General features: G+C 41.8%; 1 protein-coding gene across 2 annotated transcripts in view; it reads left to right on the top strand.

The window, feature by feature from the left end:
* LOC140453534 (phosphatase and actin regulator 4-like) overlaps positions 1-24,481 on the top strand; it is a 180,996-nt gene that overhangs the window by 5,857 nt on the left and 150,658 nt on the right. Inside the window, exon 2 of one of the 2 annotated variants that reach the window (XM_072548289.1) lies at positions 1,294-1,399. The exons of the other annotated variant lie outside the window; for it this stretch is intronic. The gene's annotated coding sequence lies outside the window, so the exon portion shown is untranslated. The remainder of the gene's footprint in view (positions 1-1,293; positions 1,400-24,481) is intronic. 2 annotated transcript variants of the gene reach the window in all.

The raw sequence follows: 24,481 nt of genomic DNA, 5'->3' as shown, positions 1-24,481 counted from the left end.
ACTTTTTTTATGTATGGCAAGTTATCATAATCTGGAATCTGATTCCTAATAGGTTGGTGGAAGTGGATTCAGCAGTAACTTTCAGAAAGAAGTTGGCTTTATACTTTAGGGGAAAGGAGTTACTGTTATGAGGAAAAGAGCAGGGGAGAAATTAACAGTTGGATGGAAACAGCTAGCACAGAAACAATGAACTGAACAAACTCTTCCTTTGCTAATTCTTTGCTCTATATGAGGTACATCAATGCCAAGCCTGGCTCTTTAGACACCTGCGCCAGAGGTTGAAAGCCTGAGAATTTGAGCAAGGCATTCTGACAATCGTCAGGAGAGGTGGTACAGGTAATTAATGCTTTGCTTCAGCTGGTGCACAGTTAATTCACCAAAGGTCCAGGATTGAAGCTGTGCCCTTCCTGATGTAGAATGTATACGATTCAGTACTACACTGATTTGTGTGATGGCTGAAGGAGGATATCTTAATTTCTTCATGTTATCTTGACTGTGCAATAACACAGCATAACACCTTTTAATGAGAGAAACCCCAGGACTAACATCAAACAAAATGTGACACTGAGTCACATTAGATATAAAGACAGATAACCAACTGCTTGGTCAAACTGTGGTTTTAGTAAGTGTCTTGTGTGAAGGGATAAAGAGCATGAGGTTTAAGGAGGGAATCTCAGATCTTTGTGGCTTGGGCAGCTGGTGACGTTTTGTCTAGTGGATGGAGTGACGGAAATCAGGGTATGCAAGAGGGTAGAATTGGAGGAGTACAGAGAACTTGGAGGGTTGCAGGGTTGATGGAGGTTGCTTGGAGGGGAGGGGAGGATGTGGCAGGCGCTGAGTTGGTGAGAGACAGAATGCGAATGAGCTCAGGTGTGTGACCAATGAGACAGTGGTGAGTGGAGCCCAAAAACCATAAGATGTAAAAGCAGTGATAGGCCATTCAACGCATTGTGTCTCCTTCACCATTCAATGAGATCACGGCAGATCTGATAATCCTCAACTATTCCAATTACCTCTCTTTTGCTTAGAGCCCTTGATTCCATACTGGGATATTTCAATCTTGAAAGTACTTAACAGCACAGCCTTAACTGTTCTCTGCTGTGACAATTCCACAGATTCACTACCCTCGGAAGAAATTCTTCCTCAGTTGTGTCTTCAATGGGCTACCCATGTAACTCCAATGGATACAGGCTTAGCCCATCCAACCTTAGAAGACAACCCTATCCAAGAAAGCGGGCGAGACAATGTTTTCTGAACTGCTTTAACACATTCATACTTCTTTTTTAATGCTAGCTCCAGCTGGTTTGTGAACTCAGGAAATGACAAAGTCCTGGGAGCAGCTGATCCATCTGCCCTGTCACCTTGGGATGTGACTGGTTTGACAAACGCTGAGGCAGAGGTAGGAAAATGGATAATCTCATGTTTTGTCTTTAATTTGTAATATTTTGGGCTGGATCTCTCTACACTTTTTTTTAAAGATGAAAGGTTGCCAAAGGTTGTGGAAAAATTCTAGGCAACCATCAGATATAGGAGCAGAATTAAACCACTCAGCTCATTGAGTCTGCTCATGGCTGATATGTTTCTCAATCTAACTCTCCTACCTCACACCATAGCCCTTAGTTCCTTACTAATCAAGAACATACCTATCAAAGTCTTAAATACAGTTAATGACTTGTCTTCCACAGCTTTCTGCGTCAATGAGTTCCACAGAGTACTGCTGTCTGGTTGAATATGGTCTAATGAAACCCTTATACAGTCTCAGCAGTACATCTTTGGTGTTATATTCCTGCCCTCTTGAAATGAATGCTAACATTGCACAGCCTTTCTAACTGCTAGCTGAACCTGAGTGTTAACATTAAGAGATTCCTGAACTAGGGCTCCCAGGTCTCTTAGTGCTTCAGATTTCTGAAGCCTTTCCCAGTTAGAAAATGAATTTCTCCTACACCATCTCTTCTACCAAAACGCACAACCTCCCACTTTCTTACTTGTATTCCATCTGCCACTTTGGCTGCTCTCCTAGCTGTCGAAGTCCTTCTGCGGCCTTCCCACTTCATCAACGCGACTTGTCTCTCCATCTCTCTTTGTTCATCTGCGAACTTAGCAATAATGCTTTCAGTTCCTTCTTTCGGGTCATTAATGATAATGTGAATATTTGTGGTCCCAATGCTGACCCCTGTGGACCTCTGTTAGTTACCAGCTGCCATCCTGTAAAAGACTTCTACTGGTCAGCCTGTACCTTATCCATGCCAGTACCTTGTCCCGAACACAATGGGGTCTTGTCTTATTTAACAGCCTCCTATGCGGTGCCTTGTCAGTGTCCTTCTGGAAAATTGAACAGGTCATGTTCATTGGCTCTCCTTCGTTTAACTTAGAGTCATAGAGATACACAGCACAGAAAGAGACCCTTAGTTCCAACTCATTCATGCTAACCAGATATTGTAAATAAATCTAGTCCCATTTGCCAGCACTTGGCCCATATCCCTTGAAAACCTTCCTATTCATACAACCATCCAGATGCTTTTTAAATGTTGTAATCGTACCAGTCTCCACCAATTCCTCTGGCAGCTCATTCCATACAGGCGCCACCTTCTGTGTGAAAAAGTTGCCCCTTAGGTTCTTTTTATATCTTAAACCCCTCTCACCTTAAACCTATGCCCTCTAGTTTTAGACACCCGACCCTGGGGAAAAGACGGTGGCTATTTACCCTATCCATGATTTTATAACCTCTATAAAGTCACCCCTCAGACTTTGCTGCAGGGAAAATAGCCTATTCAGCTTCTCCCTATAGCTCAAACCCTCCAATCCTGGCAACATTCTTGTAAACCTTTTCTGAGCCCTTTCAAGGTTCGCATCCTTCCTATAGGAGGGAGACCAGAATTGCACACGCTATTCCAAAAGTGACTGAACCAATGTCCTGTACTGCCACAGCATGACCTCCCAACTTCTATACTCAATGCACTGACCAATAACTGCAAGCATACCAAATGCTGCCTTCAACTATTCTCTCTACCTGTGACTCCACTTTCAAGAGACTATGAACCTATACTCCAGGGTCTCTTTGTTCAACAATACACCTCAGGACCTTACCAGTAAGTGAATGAGTCCTGTCCTGATTTGCCTTTCCAAAATGCAGCACCTCACATTTATCTAAATTAAACACCATCTGCCAGTCCTCAGCTCATTGGCTCGTGTGATCAAGATCCAATTGTACTCTGAGATAACCTTCTTCACTATCCACTACACCTCCAGTTTTGGTGTCATCTGGAAACTTGCTGAACATATGTTCACATCCAAATCATTTATAAAAATGGTGAAAGCATTGACTCCAGTGCCGTTCCTTGGTCAAACAACCTCCAGCCTGAAAAGCAGCCCTCCATCACCACCCTCTGTCTTCGACCTTGGAGTAAGTTCTGTATCCCTTTGTAGGCATATACAGAGTAGCTAGTTCTCCCTCTATTCCACGTGATCTAATCTTGCTAACCAGTCTATAATGTGGAACCTTGTTGACCGCCTGACTGAAGTCCATATATATCACCTTCACCACTATCCCCTCATCAATCCTCTTCATTACTACTTCAGAAAACTCAATCAAGTTAGTGAGACATGATTTCCCCTGCAGAAAGCCATGGTGACTATCCCTAATTGATTTTTACCTTTCCAAATACATCTAAATCCCATCCCTGAGGATTCCCAATAACAACTTGCCTGTCACTGACATTAGGCTCACCGGTCTACAGTTCCTCGGCCTTTACTTACCTTCTTTCTTAAATAGTGGCACCACGTTAGGCAACCCCCAGTCTTCCAGCACCTCACCTGTGCCTATCTACGCTACAAATATCTCAGCAAGGGGCCCAGCAACCACTTTCCTCTCTTCTCACAGTGTTCTTGGTTACACCTGATCTGGTACCTTGGATTTATCCATTTTTATGTTTTAAGACGTTCAGCACCACCACCTCTGTAATATGGGCATTTGTAAAGATGTCACTATTTAATTCAACGCTTTACATATCCTTCTCCAAAGTAAATGCTGATGCTAATGACCTCCTAAAAAACTTTGAATAGATTTGTTAGGCGTGACCTTCTCCTGATGAAGCCTTGCTGACTTAGCCCGATTTTACCATGCACTTCCAAGTACTATGCAGTTGCATCCTTAATCATGGACTATAACATCTTCAGACCTTTCAGCTTCCCCAACACCACCACCTTAGTGATGGCCACTGCACTCACCTCAGTCCCTGACTCTCTTGAAGTTGTAGTATGCTGCTAATGTCTTCCATTGTGAAAACTAATGTAAAATGCATTGCAAAATGTCCACTGGAGGAAGCGCTGGATGTCTTGAAACGCATAAAGGTGTATAAATCCCCAGGACCTGATCAGGTGTACTCTGTGGAACTCTGTGGAAGCTAGAGAATTGATTGCTGGGCCTATTGCTGAGATATTTGTATCATCAATAGTCACAGGTGAGGTGCTGGAAGACTGGAGGTTGACTAATGTGGTGCCACTCTTTAAGAAGGGTAGTAAGGACAAGCCAGGGAACTATAGACCAGTGAGCCTGACGTCGGTGGTGGGCAAGTTGTTGGAGGGCATCCTGAGGGACAGGATGTACATGTATTTGAAAAGGCAAGGACTGATTAGAGATAGTCAACATGGCTTTGTGTGTGGGAAATCATATCTCACAAACTTAATTGAGTTTTTTGAAGAAGTAACAAAGAAGATTGATGAGGGCAGAGAGGTAGATGTGATCTATATGGCCTTCAGTAAGGCGATCAACAAGGTTCCCCATGGGAGACTGATTAGCAAGGTTAGATCTCATGGAGTAAAGGGAGAACTAGCCACTTGGATACAGAACTGGTTCAAATGTAGAGGACAGAGGATGGTGGTGGAGAGTTGTTTTTCAGACTGGAGGCCTGTGACCAGTGGAGTGCCACAAGGATTGATGCTGGGCCCTCTACTTTTTGTCATTTACATAAATGATTTGGATGCGAGCATAAGAGGTACAGTTAGTAAGTTTGTAGATGCCAACAAAGTTGGAGGTGTAGTGGGCACCGAAGAAGGTTACCTCAGATTACAGCAGGATCTTGATCAATGGGCGAATGGGCTAAGAAGTGGCAGATGGAGTTTAATTCAGATAAATGCGAGGTGCTGTATTTTGGGAAAGCAAATCTTAGCAGGACTTATACACTTAATGGTAAGGTCCTAGGGAGTGTTGCTGAACAAAGAGACCTTGGAATGCATGTTCATAGCTCCTTGAAAGTGGAGTCGCAGGTAGATAGGATAGTGAAGAAGGCATTTGGTATGCTTTCCTTTATTGGTCAGAGTATTGCGTACAGGAATTGGGAGGTCAGACAACGGCTGTACAGGACATTGGTTAGGCCAGTGTTGGAATATTGCATGCAATTCTGGTCTCCTTCCTATCGGAAAGATGTTGTGAAACTTGAAAGGATTCAGAAAAAATTTACAAGGATGTTGTTTACAGGGTTGGAAGATTTGAGCTATAGGGAGAGGTTGAATAGGCTGGGGCTGTTTTCCCTGGAGTGTCGGAGGCTGAGGGGTGACCTTATAGAAGTTTATAAAATCATGAGGGGCATGGATAGGGTAAATAGGCAAAGTTTTTCCCTGGGGTGGGGGAGTCCAGAACTAGAGGGCATAGGTTGAGGGTGAGAGGGGAAAGACATAAAAGAAACCTAAGGGGCAATTTATTCACGCATTGGGTGGTACGTGTATGGAATGAGCTGCCAGAGGATGTGGGGGAGGCTGGTAAATTGCAATTGCAACATTTAAAAGGCATTTGGATGGGTATATGAATAGAAAGCGTTTGGAGGGATATGGGCCGGGTGCTGGCAGGTGGGACTAGATTGGTTTGGGATATCTGGTCGGCATGGACAGGTTGGGCCGAAGGGTCTGTTTCCATGCTGTACATCTCTGACTCTAAGTACCTATTCAGTTCCCTCCACCATTTATTTGTTCCCCATTACGACTACTGCAGCTTCATTTTCCAGTGGTTATAAGTCCATTCTTTTCTTTCTGTTATGCTGTGTATATCTTAAAAAAAAGCTCTTGTAATCTATTATGTTACTAGCCTGCTTACCCTTTCTCCTTATTGCATTTTTAATTATCATCTGCTGGCGATGGGCTGAATGGCCTAATTTCTGCTGCAATATCTTGTGGTCTTAAAGTTTTTACAAGTTTCATTATCCTGTGGCTTCTCAATAATTTTCACCACATTGTATGTTTTTCTTTTTGTTTTGATGTTGTCCCAGACTTCCCTTGTCAGCCATGGTTGCCTTTCCTCTCCTTATTATGTATCTTCTTTCTTGGGATGAATTTCTGTTGTGCCTCCTGATTTACTCTCCGAAGCCCCTGCCGTTACTGCTCCTTGCTTGGCCCTCATCCAATCAACTCAGGCCAGCTCCTCCCTCATGTCTTTGTAGCTACCTTTACTCTATTGCAATGCTGCTATATCTGATTCCATCTTCTCCATCTCCAAGAAGTATGAATTTTATCATATTATGGTCACTGCCCCCTTGGGGTTCATTCATCTGCAGCCTCCTAATCAAGTCTGCCTCATTGCACACCACCAAATGCAGAGTTGCCTGTTCCCTATTTTCCTCTACCACTGCCTGCTCTTTTAAAAAAAACTCCAAGACATTCCACAAATTTTTTAAAAAATCAGCATTCCACCTGATTTTCCCAGTCTCCCTCATATTAAAGTCCCTCTTTCTTACGTGCCTTTTCAATCTCCTGATTTTTTTTGTCTTTCTGTATCCTGATAACTGTTCAGAAGCCTATATATAACTCCCATCAAGGTTTTTTTTTGCCATTACGGTTCCTCAATAGTACTCTCACTGATACTACACCTTTTGACTCTACATTATTTATTGGTATTTTAGTTTTATTTCTTACTAGAGTCATAGAGATGTACAGCATGGAAACAGACCCTTCAGTCCAACCCGTCCATGCCGACGAGATATTCCTAAAAGACAATCCTGCCACCTTTTGCCCATATGATATCCCTTCGATAAGATGGGTATTCTTGAGTATTTAGTTCCTAGCCCTGATCTCCTTACAGCTATGTTTTTGTGGTACCCACAACATCATATCCATTAATTTCAATTTGTGCTGCTGGCTCCCATTGACCTTGCTTCTTGAATTGCATTCATTAAGTTTCAACACCCTCCATCCTGCATTGACTGCCCCATTTCTCATCGTTCTCCCCTCATCTGTTGTGCCTGAAGTTAGACTCTGTCGTATTAACTGTTTTGGAAACTTTTAAAAACCTTTGCTGAGTGCTCCCCCTCAAGCTGTATGAAGTGGGAGCTGGCTGATACCATTGTGAACAGTAGTAACCACATCTGCAGTAATTGTTGGTTGCTGGCAGAACTCCGGATCGGAATTGATGATCTGGAATCTGAGCTTCAAACACTGCGGCACGTCCGGGAGGGTAAGAGTTATCTGGACACTTTGTTTCAGGAGACAGTCACACCTGGTAGATTACGTAATTCAAGTTCAGTCAGTGATCAGGGACAACAATGTGTGACTGTAAGTGAGGCAGGGTGGGGGGATTCTGAGTTCAGGAGTGGGGAGCCTTGGCCCTTGACCTTATCCAACAGATATAAGATTTTTGTTCCCTGTATGGATGAGGAACAGTGTTATGGACAGGATCAGCCAGCTGACCACAGCACCATGGTGCAGAAGGCCATTCAAGAGGGCGAGCAAAAAGGCAAACAGTTGTTATCGGGGATTCTACAATTAGGGAGACCGTATCCTTTGCGAGCCGGATCGGGAGTCCCGCATGCTGTGTTGCCTGCCCGGTGCCAGGATGCAGGACATCTCCGACCGGCTTGAAAGGATATTGGAACGGGAGGGAGAAGATCCAGTTGTTGTGGTCCACTTTGGCACTAACAACATGGGCAAGGCCAGGAAGGAGGACCTGTCTGGGGATTATCAAGTACTAGGAAGGAAATTGAAGTACAGGTCCTCAAGGGTCATAATCTCTGGATTACTGCCCGAGCCACATGATGATTGGCATAGAGATAAGAAAATTGAGGAAGTACACATGGCTAAGAGATTGGTGTGGGAAAGAGGGATTTCATTTCATGGGACATTGGCATCAGTTTTGGAACCGGGTTTGGGGATGGGGGGTGCAGTTCTGTACCGATGGTTCAGGTGGAGACCGTCCTAATCTGGAACCAGTGGTCTAGCAAAAAGGATAATTAGGGTGGTCCCTTGGATTTTAAACTTGAGTTGGGGAAAGGGAAAGCAACAAGTAGTATGGAGTCAGGTAGAAAGATAAGTAGCAGATTAGTTTGTGTGCAGGGTTTAAATTCAAGGCAGACTAGGAATGAAGCAAAAAGGAAGGATAAGGTAGGACATATTACTACAGGTGATGGAAGTTGTGAGGATAAGAAAATTAGCATTAAGGTGCTTTACCTGAATGCTCATAGTATTCGTAACAAAGTAGATGAATTAATGGCACAAATCCGCATGCGTGATTATGATGTGGTAGGCATGACAGACGTGGTTGGAGGGAGTTCAGGACTGGCAGTTAAACATCCAAGGATTTATGACTTATCAAAAAGACTGAGGTGGGTAGAGGAGGCGGGGTTGCCTTGTTAGTTAAGAATGAATTGAAATCTGTGGCACTGAATGACATAGGGTCAAATGGCTGACAAAGGAAGTCAGGAAATGTATCAAGGATAAAAAGAGAGCCTATAAAGTGGCCGAGGGCACTGGGAAATCAAAAGGTTATGAAGACTACAAAAACAAACAGAGGATAACAGAAATAAGGAAGGAGAGGATCAAATATGAAGGTAGGCTAGCCAGTAATATTCGAAATGATAGTAAAAGTTTCAATGTATAAGAAATAAACGAGAGGCAAAAGTAAACATGCCGCTCCAAATTGCTGCAGGAAGGCTAGTGCTGGGAGATAAGGAAATAGCTGAAGATCTTAAGAGGTACTTTACATCAGTCTTCACAGTGGAAGACAGGAGTAATATCATAACAATTAAGGAGAGTCAAGGGGCAGAGTATGATAGCCATTACAAAAGAGAAAGTACTAGAAAAGCTAAAAGATCCAAAAATTGATAAATCTTTTGGCCCCGAAGGGCTACATCCTAGAGTTCTGAGGGAGGTGACTGAGGAAATAGTGGACGTGTTCGTTGTGATCTTTCAAAGGTCACTGAAGTCAGGCGAAGTCCCAGATGGTTGGAAAATCGCTGTTGTAACCCCCTTGTTCAAGAAAGGATCAAGACAAAAGATGGAAAATCATAGGCTGATTCTAGAATCCATCATTAAGGATGAGATTTCTAAATTCTTGAAAGTGCAGAGTCGATTAGAACAAGTCAGCATGGATTTAGTAAGGGGAGGTCGTGCCTGATAAACCTGTTAGAGTTCTTTGAAGAGGTAACAAGTAGGTTAGACCAGTAGATGTTATCTATCTAGACTTTCAAAAGGCCTTTGATAAGGTGCCTCACGGGAGGCTGCGGCGTAAGGTGAGGGCCCATGGTGTTCGAGGTGAGCTACTGGCATGGATTGAGGATTAGCTGTCTGACAGAAGGCAGAGAGTTGGGATAAAAGATTCTTTTTCGGAATGGCAACCACTGATAAGTGGTGTCCTGCAGGATTCTGTGTTGGGGCCGCAAATGTTCACTTTATATATTAATGATCTGGATGAAGGGACAGGGGGCATTCTGGTGCAGTTCACTGATGATACGAAGTTAGGTGGACAGGCAGGTAGTACCGAGGAAGTGGGGAGGCTGCAGAAAGATTTAGATAGTTTAGGAGAGTGGTCCAGGAAATGGCTGATGAAATTCAACATGACCAAATGCGAGGTTTTGCACTTTGGAAAAAAAGAATACAGGCGTGGACTATTTTTTAAATGGTGAGGAAATTTGTAAAGGAGAAGTACAAAGGGATTTGGGAGTGCTAGTCCAGGATTTTCTAAAGGTTGACTTGCAGATTGAGTCTCTGATAAAGGAAGCAAATGTAAGGGCAACATTTACCTCAACAGGGCTGCAATATAAAAGCAGCGATGAGCTTCTCAGACTTTATAAAGCTATAGTTAGGCCCCATTTAGAATCCTGTGTCCAATTTTGGGCCCCACACCTCAGGAAGGACACACTGGCACTGGAGCGTGTCCAGCGGAGATTCACACGGATGATCCATGGAATGGTAGGTCTAACATACAATGAACAACTGAGAATCCTGGGATTGTATTCATTAGAGTTCAGAAGGTTGAGGGGAGATCTAATAGAAAGTTACTAGATAATGCATGGCTTAGAAAAGGTGAATGCTGGGAAGTTGTTTCCATTAGGCGGGGAGACTAGGACCTGTGGGCACAGCCTTAGAATTAGAGGGCACAGCCTCCATTTAGAACGGGAATGAGATACTACTTCAGCCAGAGAATAGTGGGCCTGTGGAATTCATTGCTACTGAGTACAGTGGAGGCCGGGGCATTAAATGTCTTCAAGGCAGAGATTGATAAATTCTTAATCTCGCAAGGAATTAAGGGATATGGGGAGAGTGTGGGTAAGTGGTGTTGAAATGCCCAACAGCCATGGTTAAATGATGGAGTGGACTTGATGGGACAAATGGCCTTACTTCCATTCCTATGTCTTGTGGTTGTAACATTTTCCATGCAGTTTACATACACTCCCTCCCCACCTCCCAGTATTTAGCTTAAAGCCCTATCCACCTCCACTGTTATTGTCATTTACCAGGACTCTGGTCCCAGCGTGATTTGGGTGCACACCATCCCATTGGGACCGCTCCCTCCTCTTTCCCCCTTCCCCCCCCCCCCCCCCCACCGGTGCCAATATCTGATGAGTTCAAACCCGTTTCTCTCTCACCATGTTTTGAGCCATGTGTATACCTCTTTAATCTTGCTGACTTAGTGCGAGCTCAAAGCTCAGGTAATAATCCATAGATTATTAATTTTTTTGATTCTGCTTATTAATTTCACCCCTAATTGCTTACATATCCTCAGCAGAACTTCTTTCCTTTTTCTGCCTTTATCATTGGTACCCACGTGGGTCACAGCAACTGGATCTTCTCCTTGCAATCCAAGTACCTTTGCAGCCCAGATGATATATCCTGTTCTCAAGCAACACAGTTTTCAGAACTCTTGATTCTGGTCACCGAACAATGGCTTTTTCCCTGACTAAATAATCCCTGTTTGCAACTACATTTGTTTCTCCCCATTCTTGAATTGCCCCCGTGCCACAGTGTTACATCAGTTTGCTCATCCTCCCTAGACCCCCACTCTCATCCACACAGGGAGCAAGAATCTCAAACCTGTTCGACAAGCTCAAAGAGGAGAAAGGGAGGATTGCAGATGCTGGAGGTTAGAGTCGAAGAGTGTGGTTCTGGAAAAGCGCAACTGGTCAGGCAGCATCCGAGGAGCAGGAGAGTCGCCGTTTCAGGAATAAGCTCTTCATCAGGAAAAGCTCAAGGGCTGAAGCTCCTTCAGCACTATCCCCTGGATCCCTTTACTTGCCTTGCTTGTAGTCACACCCTCCTGTCCCTGACCACTGGCTGAATTCAAGGTACTTTATCGAGGGATTGTGATTGTCTCATGAAACACGGTGGCCAGGTAATTCTTCCCTCCACCAAAGTGTCGCAGTGTTCGAACATCAGCATCCAGCTCATCAACTCTGAGCCTGAGATCCTCAAGCAACTAACACTTGCTATGTTTGTGGTCATTATGAACCACAATGGAGTCCACCAGCTCTTGTATCATAATCTAAAGCTTCTGGGTACAGACCTTTGGACTATGCTGTGATAGGTAATCTCACTTCATGGTGTCCCAAGATCTATGACAACCTTCAATGAATAAGTATACCATATTTATGATTATGAATAATTTTATGAATGAGCTGTCTATTTTGAAAGACAAGGAATAGATGCTCCTTCCTGAATGTGCATTTGTGTGAATATTATGTCAGGGCAGCATCAGAATTGTCTGTGATGGCCCACAGTTGACTAGCTGGCCCCTTTAAATCCCCTGGAACCAGAGGTTCCATTGTGAGGTAGTGTACTACCAGGGTGGTCTGAATGATCCTTTTTAAATTGTAGAATAGGTAGTTACTTTAAATCGCATTTTTTCAAATCCTCCTCCATGGTTACAAAACCTCACTGAACAACATGGTTTTGTGCTGACTAATTGTTGTGACTGGTATTTAATGTTGTGATCTGCAGGTATCAGCATTGCTGAGGTCTTCGATCAGTGTGCACCCAGGATTTTAGTCTTTAAGTTTACAAGTGACTGACGGACTGTACTCTATCCATCAACAGCACAGAAAAAGTACTTTCTGCAGTTTATGAAGAAGATCAAGAGGTTTTAAATGTATCCTTGGCTACTGGAGGTTCTACCCTCCAGTCTACTGTGATGCCTGAGTTATTTATATTTCCTGGATTAATCAAGAAAGCAAACAGAGCTCCACTGTAACGCACCCTTCATTGAAAAACGGTTCTCCTTTGTCATTGCCTCAGGGAGTGTCTCATAACAAGGTTGTTGAATCATGCTGCTGATTTTTGGGGCTTGTTTTAACACTTGTGTGTGTAACTGTGGCTTCCTAGACCTTGTGGTTCCCACACTTTATAATTGGCAAAAATAAACTAAAGGGGATCTGGAAAGTGCTGCCCAAAAGGGTAAAACCTGCAAAAAGGATTTGGCTTTGCATTTGATGGGACATGTGCAAGGCTATGGGCAAAGGGCAGTGGATTGTGACAAATAAGATAGTTGTTTCAACATGGGTACATTTGGCTGACATGGGTACATTTGGCTAGTGGCCTCCTTTTGTGGTGTAGCAGTGTCCGATTTGGCAACTGTAAATGTGTAAAACCGGGTCTGATAGGCAACAAGGTATTCAGTTGTAGGAAAGGGGGTTGGTTTTCCTGCAGAGCTTGTGCCATAAATATATTTCCATTGACTAATGCTCCCTGAGTCTGCAATGATCCTGTGGTAGCCCTAGCTGAAATCAATTTATTATCAACTTGGAAGCCTAGGTGTATAGGTCACAACCACACTAAGAAGCTTATTCTGTCAAGTGAGCCAGTGTTCTAACAAGATAGTATTCTCACTTCTATCTAAAATGACTACTTTAGGCTGATCGCACCGCTACTTAATTTGGTGGGGTTTAGCTAAACATGGGCACTCCTGCCTACTGTTGCATGTTCCTTCATTAGACGCTGCACTTTTTAATTCAGGTTGCAATGCCCCACAGTCTGACAGTGACTGCTTTCAAATCTGGGCCAGCAGCATTTGCAAACCAAGTTTACTGAACAATCCCCACTATTTTCACAACATGTAATGTTAGGTATCAACTTAAGCGCATGGGAGTCGGGGTGCTTTGCTGCAACATTAAGCTGTTACTTCTTTCAGAAGACAATGTTGCGTTAACCTTTTACGGCAGTTTATGTTCTTGCCTTCTGTTGGGCAATCTAGAAAATGAATAAAAAGTGTTTGGTTATGAATCTGGTTACCTTATCCCCCATCCCACCAAAAGAACTGTCTTCCCCTTTTAGCCTGGGGGTCACAATTCTGGTTACACTTTGTTTGTTTTTTAAATCAGCTATTTTGTTTTGTTTGACTTGTATGGTTCGAAGAGCTTAGATAACAGCTTTTAGCATTGGTGTTTCACTGATGGATTCCTAAATTAGAACATCAGGTTTTGATATGTAGCAACAACTTGAGGCATGTGTAAATGAATGGTAGCTAAAGCATGAATAGTCCTCATAGTATGCTGCCTATGTAAGTTTATGTATTGTTAACCGTGACAATTTGTATTTGTATTTGTACAGCATCTTAAATTTGGCAAAACTTTCTTAGAAATGTTATCCATCCCTAGGCTGAGGGATGTAGAACATGGGGGCACGGTCTCAGGGTAAGGGCTGAACATTTTAGATTAAGACGAAATGTCTTCAGTTTGTAGGGTTGTGAATCTTTGGAATTCTCTACCCGATAGGGTTGTTGATGTGTCATAACCGAATATGTTTAAAAGGTGAGAGACACAATGTTGACTTCGTGGAATTGAAAGATGTGGGGAGTTGATGGGGAAAATGGAGTTAAGACCAATAACTGTATTGAATGATGGAGCTGGTTCAAGGGGCCATGTTGCTTGCTTCTCCTGTTTCTTACATAAATTGTGAAATGGAGTCACATAAGGATATATTTGGAAAGGTGATTAAAAGCTTAACCAAAACGAGAGTTGTTAAGAGACATCTTAATAGAGGAGGGGCATAGGACAGAACTCCAGAGCTTAAACCCGAGCATCTGAAATGTGGCAGCCAATTGTAAAGCAGTGAAAAATTGAGATTAACAAGGGTTGAGAATTGGAGCAGTGCAAAACAAGGTCATATTGAGCTATTGTGACTATTTAGCTAAAATTTTACTCAGCACCTGTCTTATTTTCACCAACACCATATGTGGAGCCAGACTGATTTTTCATTTTCCTTAAGTTGAGTGCAGCTAGGTTACACACATTAGAATATGATCTTAACCTACACGACTACCTGATGAAGGAGCAGCACTCTGAAAGCTAGTGCTTCCAAATAAACCTGTTGGACTATAACCTGGTGTTGTGTGACTTTTAACTTTGTTCATATTAGAATAATTTGTGTCTGTAGGCAGAAGTGGAAGGTCTATTCTGTTTTCGGGATAGCTAAGGATGTTTGGCAGTTGCTAGTTGTTTTTGCTTGATATTTGGTATGTCAGGCTTTTCCTCACCTTTATTCTCATTCATATGGAGACAATTTTCCATAAGTGGGCCAACTGTCTGAAGTGACCCCCAAAGTCTTCAGTCTTTTTTGGAGTTAGTGCTGCATCAGTCTTGACCATTAACATTGAACAGCAGAAAATTACTTACTACAGACCATGAAATATCCATAATGTTTTCTTACAGCCTCAAAGCAAAAGAAAAAACATGTTAGACCAATGTACAGGTTAAAAGCCACTTATCTGGATATTTTTATCAGTTTAAAAAGTATTAAACTGCAGGTGCAATTAAGTATAGCTCAAAAAGGATGCAGCAGATTAGTGGGAAAAACTAAGCATCGTTCTTACATCTTTATTTGTGTTAGCTCAATTAAATGGACAGTTTACAGTGCAGAGTAATGCCAACAGTGTAGGTTCAATCCCTGCACTGGCTGAAGTTACCTGAACTTTCTCTTTCTCGATCTCTCCTCTCGCCTGAACCTGGTGATCCTCAGGTTAAACCACCACTGTCTGTCTGTCTCTCTCAGAAAAGTCCTGTGGTCTGTTATGGCGACTTTACCTTTTTACTCTGCCTAACTCTTTTTGCACCACAGGATAAGCTTTGAATTACAGCCAATTGGCTGGCAGTAATGTCCCATTCTCTCTCTCCATAGTAATTTAACTCCTATCCATACACACAGTTTTCTCAGAAAGAGGGAGCTGAACTTTGACATGCATCTCCTGACATCCTTAAGGTGTGCAAACCAAGGTCTTCCATTCTTTTTTTTGGGGGGGGTGGGGGGAGTGGGGGGAAGAAACAGGAAACGCACCACCTCTAATACTTGTACAATCTTTGGTTGGATAATATGGGACGCTGTTTCCAGAATTCCTGTTCAGCCTATTTACACTACTGTCTAGGTAATTTGAAGACCCTGAGGCCTTCCATGTCGTGTATGTCTTTTGTACTTTAAACTGACAGAGAATGATGTTTTTGCCATCTTATTAACGATATCTTGAATTGGTTGGCATTCCTCCCTCTCCACAACTTCATTTCTTCTTGTGATCAGAAATTAGAAATGTCAAACTGCATTCATGAACATTTTGAATGAACTCTATTAGTCACTTCAGACATACAGTTTGTCAAATGCCTTCCATTTGAAACATGCCACTTCGTAATCATTGTGAAAAGCAGCTATTTCTGTCATACAAAGCTTGTTTTTTTTTGTTTTAAATATGACTACTGTACAGACCTTTGTTTTACTGACAAACCTGTGATACTTCTTTAAAAGTGAAAAAAACTGTGGATGCTGTAAATCAGAAACAAAAACAGAAGTAGCTGGAAAAACTCAGCCGGTCTGACTGCATCTTTGAAGAGAAATTAAAATTCATGTTTCGGGTCGAGTGAGCCTTCCTCAGAACCCGCTCTGTGATTTTTGAGTTGATGTTTACATTTAAGCATTAAAACTTATTGCCATCAGTTCCGGTGGCTCTGATCATGGTGATCACTGTGATTGTACATGTTGCTTGCCATCCCTGCTGGACAGTCTAGAACAATGAGTCACAGTCTGGGTTTAAAGGTTTGGCCATTTAGAACTTTAAACTCAAAACTTACTATGAGAGTCTAAGGGTATTGTGATAGGATGAGAACCTGAAGTCAGGTTGAGAAGTCAGGTTGGTAAGTTACCTATGCTTTTATTGAATAACAGGTGTATTCAAGAGGTTATTTGACGTAACATTCTTATGATGTGAATGACGTATGATTTCTTCTTTGTTGCCCACCTTTATTTTCCCTGAGTTGACGGTGTTGAGCTTCTGTGAATTGCTTGGGCCTTTAGGCTGAATGTCATGTTTCGTGCATAATCCTGCGGTCAATGATAGTTGTTTAGATTATGGTTCAGAAATGCAACTTGGGGAGGCGGGGGGTATGGAGGTTTTGCTCTTAATTTGTCACCCTTTTTCTCGTTGTCATTGGAGGACAGGAGGGTCAAGACATCACACTGTCTACTTCTATATTTGATTTTCTTTCCTGCGGTTTTTGACTGAGTGATTTGTATTCTGAATTTGAGCACTTGGGTGCCAAACACCTTGTGTTCATGTATAGATTGGTAATCCATAAGCATTTGAACCTAACAGTTTTTAAACTCATGATCAGGTTTAACAGAATCCCTGAGTTTAATTTAGTAGGTCAAGTGTGCAAATTGTGAAGTGCAAGGAGAGTGGTGAACTGCAAATCAATGTCACTGCATTAGAGTTTGGAACATCATCTAGTATTGTATATACTGATGAATTCACCTCTTTATGTCGTATATCACTTGGCTGATCCAGTGACAGATGCTGCTGAGAATCAGTATAGAATTATAGCCATAAGCTGCACTGACACCAGATTTGTACACCATTATACAGGATATTAATATTAGTAAGAATGATCTTATTATTGAATGCTTGAGAGAGGGAGGAAGGCAAGAGTAATGTTTTTAAGGGATAATTTTACCAGCGATGGAAAACGGTATTTAGTGACAATTTAAAAATTATATACGGTCACTTTAGATTTGTTAAGGAAATTATATATAAACTTGTTCTGTAATTACATCTGCCTACGAGTAATAACATTTAAATGTCGTACAAGGTTACATTTGCACTTATAAGTAAGGCAAACAAAGTGCAAGTTTAATGTTAAAACATTAAAATTAGTATTGAGATTGTGGTGAAGTTGTAGAATTTGGGGTTGACATAGACATTAGTGTTAATGCAGCACAGATGCTGGCAACCCTGCATAAGCCTTTTAGATTTGTGATAAAGGATCTACAAAGGTGGGTTACTTGTAAATATACAGTACTGTCCTTGTATCTGGGACTTAGGTTCAGAAGAAGCCTATGGTGGTGGAATGAATGGTATCTATAAAGTTCATACAGTGAATTGTGTTTGGACAATGTTAGTCTCTTTCTTGCTTTAATTCAGTGGTATTGAGCAGGCTTAACTGTGCTAATTTCTGGAGTAATTCAGTGAGACCGCAGAGTTAAGTATTACCTGATCGTTATCAGATAGTTGTTTGGGAGCTTACTCAGCACGCGTTGATTGCAATATTTTCAATATTATAGCAGTACTTCAAAAATATATTTGTAAATTGCTTTGTAAATCGCTAAAATTGTAGCACTATACGAATGCAATGTTTTCTTTCAAGCCTATCTGGAAGACGAATGTGGAAAATGGGAAAGGTATATTTAGTTTAATTACAAAGTGATCACTGCTACCTCCTTTGAGAACTGTAAAGGATGGGCAATAATTGCTGCATCAGCAGCAACCCACATTTCTTTAATTAAAATAACAGGTATTGTGTGATTAGGTTTGTGGATGTGGGAGCATTACTATACCTTGCCCAGGAATATTCTATGTCGAAATATGTTCAGAGGACAAAGCCGTGTCAATGCTTGCCACTGCAATGCTCACCTTGATGAGCAGTAAAACCTGTTCCACTATCCAAGTATGTTGATTTAGACAATTGGCACTTGTTGTTAGCCTCAGTGATCCCATATAGGTGCAAGAAAAATCAACCAGCTTTTAATTGCAGTTATTCAGGATTGTGTGCAAACTATTATCGTGCAGTATGTGCATGTGAGGAAAAGTAACTTGTGCTGCTGTACAGCAAAGAATGTTCTCATACCTTGCTGCATGTTGTGTCTGCAGGTTGTCTTCAAAACAAGTTTTGTATCTTCCAGTAAAGTACAGGGAGCAGTCTTGGTTTACTGAATGTACCCTGTGTGTATTGTCACTGATGAGTTAATAACATTATTTAGCTGTCTCAGGTACCAGTGTTAATTTCAATGCTGACATTCAGGCACCAGGAATTGACACAATAATTTTGAAAAGTGGTAAATGCACCGAACTAATCGAGGAGAATGCAAACAGTAATGATAAATATTTTGGATGATCCAGAATATTCTAAACCAGAGCTTGATTTCTAGTCTGTGTGCACCAGCTGTGGTAGCTACTATTGGCCAACACACACTTTGGGCAATGAAGAAGACAAATGAGCAAATTGACTGTTAGCTTGTCTCAACCAGTAGCACCCTCATGTCGAGTCAGAAATTGTGTGTGCAAGTCCCATACTGAAATTGAAACGTGTTATCAGGGTGACCTGTCCATATGCTGCAGTGGTCAAAGTGGTGTCTTTCAGATAAGTGATTAAATAGAGTCTCTATCTGCTTAATCAGGCGATTGTGGAATATCCCATGGTACTATCTAAAGAACTGCAGGACATCTTCCCTCATGTCCTGGCCAAATGTTTCCATTAATTGCTACATTGAAGAATATAGCCTAATGTTTGACTTTCACTTCATATCTGTTTGATGCGTCTTGCTGTGCACAAATTAGCTTGATTGGTATGGTCTGGGATTTTCACCCCAATTAAAGGAGGGAAGGATAATCTGAGCAACATAATTAGATTGCTCTCCTAGTTTCTCTTGGGATCTACGCTATTGGTGATTTGTGTCTGCTGCTCATCATCTGTTATGAGTTTGCAGGTAGGATTGCAGTCCAATTTGAACATAACATTTCAGTTACAATGGGTCATCATTCACTGCTGCATGCTTCTTCCTGTCGTGGCATGTTTCTGTGGCAATCTGAAGATGTAGGTCTTCAGATTTTCATGTTCTGTTGTAGAGATTTTGGTGCCAAGAGCTTCAAGCCATGCTCCCAGATGTTGAATTGGAGTCAATCTGGCATGAAATGATGTCTTGCTTGCATGAGTCTCTATCATTGTTTTAGCTTACCAATGGGCCTGCTGAGATCATCAAGCTCTCCACACAGTACGCTTTTTGGTGAGCAAGATATTTCATTCTAATGTGGCTTGCCAGCATCACTTGAGCAATACCATAGTATTTTGAGTTAGAAAGCTGCAGTGCTCTGACTTTGGGGTGCAATGCAACTAAGGAATCCCAAGGACCTTTCTAAAACCCCACACATGAAATGAATTTAATCTGCATTCCTGATTCTGATATGTTGTCCAAGTTTCGGCCCCAGGCAGGAGTCGGTTTAGTATGAGGGGATTATAGATTATTAGTCATAAGGCAATTGGGTGTTTGTGAATTTTTCAGGCTCTTGCCTGAATGTCGTAGCAGGACTATTAATGCTTGATTAGATTAGACGACTTAGTGTGGAAACAGGCCCTTCGGCCCAACAAGTCCACACCGACCGTCCATAGAGCAACCCACCCAGACCTCTTCCCCTACATTTACCCCTTCACCTAACACCACGTGCAATTTAGCATGGCCAATTCACTTAACCTACACATCTTTGGACTGTGGGAGGAAACTGGAGCATCCGGAGGAATCCCCCACAGACACAGGGAGAATGTGCAAACTCCACACAGACAGTTGCCCAAGATGGGAATTGAACCCAGGTCTCTGGCGTTGTGAGGCAGCAGTGCTAACCACTGTGCCACCGTGCTGCCCTGAATGCAAACCTAATCTCCTCATCAAACTTCATTGCGGTTGACTGTTGATTGCCATGCTGCTTTGGATTGATCACCTTGATTCTTTGTCATTATGTGATGTACCTTTTTTCTAATCAATACTTTGAGAGGGGTTATTTTTAAGATATGCCCCTGGAACAGGTGGGACTTCCTGGTTTAGATAAAGTGTGACTACTACTTGAGCCTCTGATCTCTCTTACTTTCATTCTAAATTTGCTTCAATGGTTAAAGTGGTGCATTTCAGGTGAGTGATTAATTCAGGTCTATCTGCTTAGTCAGGTGGTTGTGAAATATTCCATAGTGCTATCTGAAGACCATCTTCTGTCATATCCACTGTAGGCTAATCGGGGCACCAAGTCACATCAAAGATCACAATTTTAAGTTGTGCGAGACCCGATATAGATTAGGTGTCAGGAGATGGTCCTTTTCCCCTCATGGATAACTTGACCAGGCTGTTGTTTTGTGTGATGGGCAGCAGCTCTGAATTCTAATAAGTGACACCTTGGGTAAAGATAACCTCATAAGTCACCACAGTAGGAGAATTATGAGGGCCAGTGTGATTTCTTGTTTTGAACACCTAGTTGAGTCAAAGTAGAATTTCTCACCGTCTTTTCCCTTAAAATTGGCATGAATTTCTTTTTGTCTGTTTTCCCATGTGACCACATTTTTGAGGTGGAGGTTATATATATATATATATATATATATATGTATATATATTATACACAATGCAACAGTGTGTAGAATGTGCTGGTTGGACCAGAGGAGTATTTAGTTGTCTATTATTGTATACTACCTGAGCTGATCCAGATGTAATGATGTGGGGGTCCTGGACTGGGGTGGACAAAGTTAAAAATCACACACCAGATTTTGGTCTAACAGGTTTGGAAGTCCAAATTCTCGGAGAACTGCTCCTTCGTCAGGTAGTTAGCTAAGTAAACTCGGACTAAACCTAGTGTTGTGTGATCCAGATGTAATTTGCATGATCGACATGCCTGCTTTTCTCTTTCCTATGCTTCCCGTCACCAGCCTACTCCCTCAGATAATGATAAGCATCTCCATGAGAGCGATAGAACTTAGGAGAGAATAGGTTATTTGGAAATATCACTTGCTGAGAAGTAGGGAATTAATGGGTGGAAGAGTAGATCGCAAGTTTTGGATTGACTGTTTGTAAAAGTTGAATAATTGAATTGGGTACAATTAACTTGGTTGGGAACTGGATAAGGATGCTCTATGTGGATGCTGAGGGATCTGTGAAAGCTGTCGGTCAAAACAGGAAGTGCCCTGGCCCCTCTGCTCTATAGTACTTACATTTTTTAAAAGTTGTCATGCCAATAACGTTAAATAGGTCAAAGCCTTATCTGTGGGAAAGTTCAGTTCTGTGCAGTGAAATGAAAAAATAAATAGAACGGTGCGTAATGTTGAAACTTTTAAGTTGGGTGGGAAATCTATTCTTTTATGTAGTTTGAGAAAACCAGGTGGATCAGAAAGAAGCTTTCATTCATTTTTGTGGATGTCCAGGTATGGATTACAACAGGAATTGGCTTGTTCCAGCATGACCACATATGGAATGAAACTTTGGTTATCTGTTGCCCCTTTATTTTTCATATAACACCTGAACAGACCAAGGATAGCCAATGTTCCAATGCTAAAGTTAGAAAAATAAAATAGTCCTGTCTCTCTTATCCCTTGATCACTTTTTCTCTTGACAAATTCTTTCTTACGTTTACTGCATTGTGCATTTGTATTTTCCTGTGACCCCACTGCATAAGAATACTGAGCTGCAGGAAACCTGGGTGTCTTTAGTCAGCCCCACTAAAATAGATCAAAGTTCATTTTGCCCTGGGATCGTACAGTCAATAGGCACAAAAGACCTGTAGGTACAGCTTATGTGATAAATACAAACTGGATTCTAATTCATGTCCTAGGAGTAAAAGGGTATGTGTTAAACAAGGTTCTTTGTGGAAGTGTCATGGAATTGGTTAACTGAAGTAGAAATTGATAAGTTGAAAAATGGGTGAAAGTGAGAAATTCCTTTTTGTTATATTGCTATGGAATGTGAATTGCCACTGTTATGTGTTTTTTGAAAACTGCTGTAAGATAAATGTGTAGATTTATATTCATTTAAAGATGCAAGATACTGGATGTTTAAATGCTGGTTGCCCTCTGTGTCCCAAAGCTGGGCATACAACTCTGCTCATGCCACTCTTCTAATTGGGTCATGCAACTTGATTGTCCGTGAGTTCAGGATCCAACCCAGCACAATGGCTTGTATTTGAGTAGCCAGCCAAGGCTTTGAGATTCGACTCAGGACCTAAAGAACGGTCATACAGGCTAGGAAAGGACATTGGGACTGTGGAGAAACTGGAGGAAGAACAGATGTGACTTCTTACCTCCACAACCACCCAAAAAACAGCTGTCAGTGCTGAAAATCTTGTGGTTCTGCAAGATATCATAAAATAGTTATTAATGCAGAACTAGTTACCATAAAGAGCAATTTAATTCAGGCCAGTGGGAAACTATGAGGATGTTTTTCTGGAAAGCAGAATTGATTGCTGGGATGAGGGAGCTATCCTAAGACATTGAATAGAACCTACATCCTTCAGGTTAGAGAATGAGAAATTATCAAGTTGATACATGGGTAATTCTTTGAGGGGAGATCTTAAGAGGCTGTTCTCCCTACCTACGACATAAAGGTTGGCCATTTTGAATTGAGATGAGGAGAAACTTCTTCAGATATGTCATTCTGTATCTTAGGAACACACTATCCCCAGACAGCTTTGGATGTTCAGTTTATTCAAGATTATGATTTGACAGAAGATTGGACACAAATGTAAGCAGGGGATATGGAGATAGGGCAGAAAGTGATCATTAAAGTTAACTCTATTCTGATAACTTGTGTATTTATTTCAGAATAAACACCAGCTCTTTCAAAGAGAAAATTCAACTAAATTCACTCACCCAACCCCTTAGACAGTGCTGCAATTTATTTTATTTTATCCAACTAATATGGTTTTCTTTCCATATATATTTATATACTTGTGTATAAAATATATATTTGTCAATAAATCAGTGTTTATGATCAAATTTGAAGCCACAGGCAAGATAGGAAAATAAATCTGTTCCTTGCTCCTGTGGAGAAGGATTCCCAGACAGGATCGACTAATGTTTAAAAAAGGAACTGGATCAAGTTTATAGTAATTTTATATGTCTGGTGTAAAGCTGTTCCCCTCAATGTAGAAGAGGGATAACACTGAGGGAATCTTCACTGTTGGATGAACAGTGTGAGGGAGAGCTGCTGGCCTTTGGCTGAGATGTTCTACAGGTTTTTTTCTATCATCTTGGGAGGACATTAGAGTATCATGGCACTACTTGAAATGAAAGGAGAGTTTTCGCACGTGCTGTGTCCAATATTTATCCCACATCCTAAAATGGTTAATCTGGCCATTTATTATTGCATGCTGTTGGTGAAAGTTTGATTTCTGTAAACAGACAATCACTTTTCCTGTACTTGAATTGTGACCTTCTTTAATTTATTCATAGGTGATGGCAATATTCAGATAGTGAAGATAAAGTGCCTTCTTGAACTATTGCAGTCACGGGGTGTAGGTACACCCACAGGGGTGTTAGGGAGGGACTTTCAAGAATTTGACCCAGCAATAGTGTAGGAATGGCCAACATAGCTCCCCAGCCTGGATGTTGAGTGGTTTGGAGGAGAACTTGCAGATGGTTATTTTCTTTGTCTCTGTTGCCCTTCTCCTTCTAAGTGTTAGAGGTCACTGATTTGTAAAATCATTTTGAAATGCTAAGTTGCTGCATTGTGTCTCATAGCTGATACATACTGCTGTTGTGCGTTGGCAGTAGAGGGAGTGAATGTTAGTGTGTTAGACGGTATATCTGTCATATGGGCTGCTTTGTCCTGCATGGTGTCAAGCTTCTCAGGTATTGTTGGAGCTGCACACATCTAGTCAAGTGGATCAGATTCCACCAGACACCTAACTTGTGTTTTGTAAGACTAGGCAAGCGAGAACCTGGTTTGAAGTGTGTGTACTTCAACGCGAGGAGCATCCGAAATAAAGTGGGTGAACTGGCAGTGTGGGTTGGTACCTGGGACTTCGATGTTGTGGCCATTACGGAGACATGGATAGAGCAGGGACAGGAATGGCTGTTTCAGGTTCTGGGATTCAGATCTTTCACTAAGAACGAGAAGATGGTAAAAGAGGGGAGGTGTGGCATTGTTGATCAGGGACAACATTACAGTTGTAGAAAGGATGTCTGGGGACTCGTTAACTGAGGTAGTATGGGCTGAGGTTAGAAACAGG

This window comes from Chiloscyllium punctatum, chromosome 27, assembly GCF_047496795.1.
Source record: "Chiloscyllium punctatum isolate Juve2018m chromosome 27, sChiPun1.3, whole genome shotgun sequence".
In the NCBI taxonomy this organism is placed as follows: domain Eukaryota; kingdom Metazoa; phylum Chordata; class Chondrichthyes; order Orectolobiformes; family Hemiscylliidae; genus Chiloscyllium; species Chiloscyllium punctatum.
This window is presented reverse-complemented; position numbering and strand designations above follow the sequence as displayed.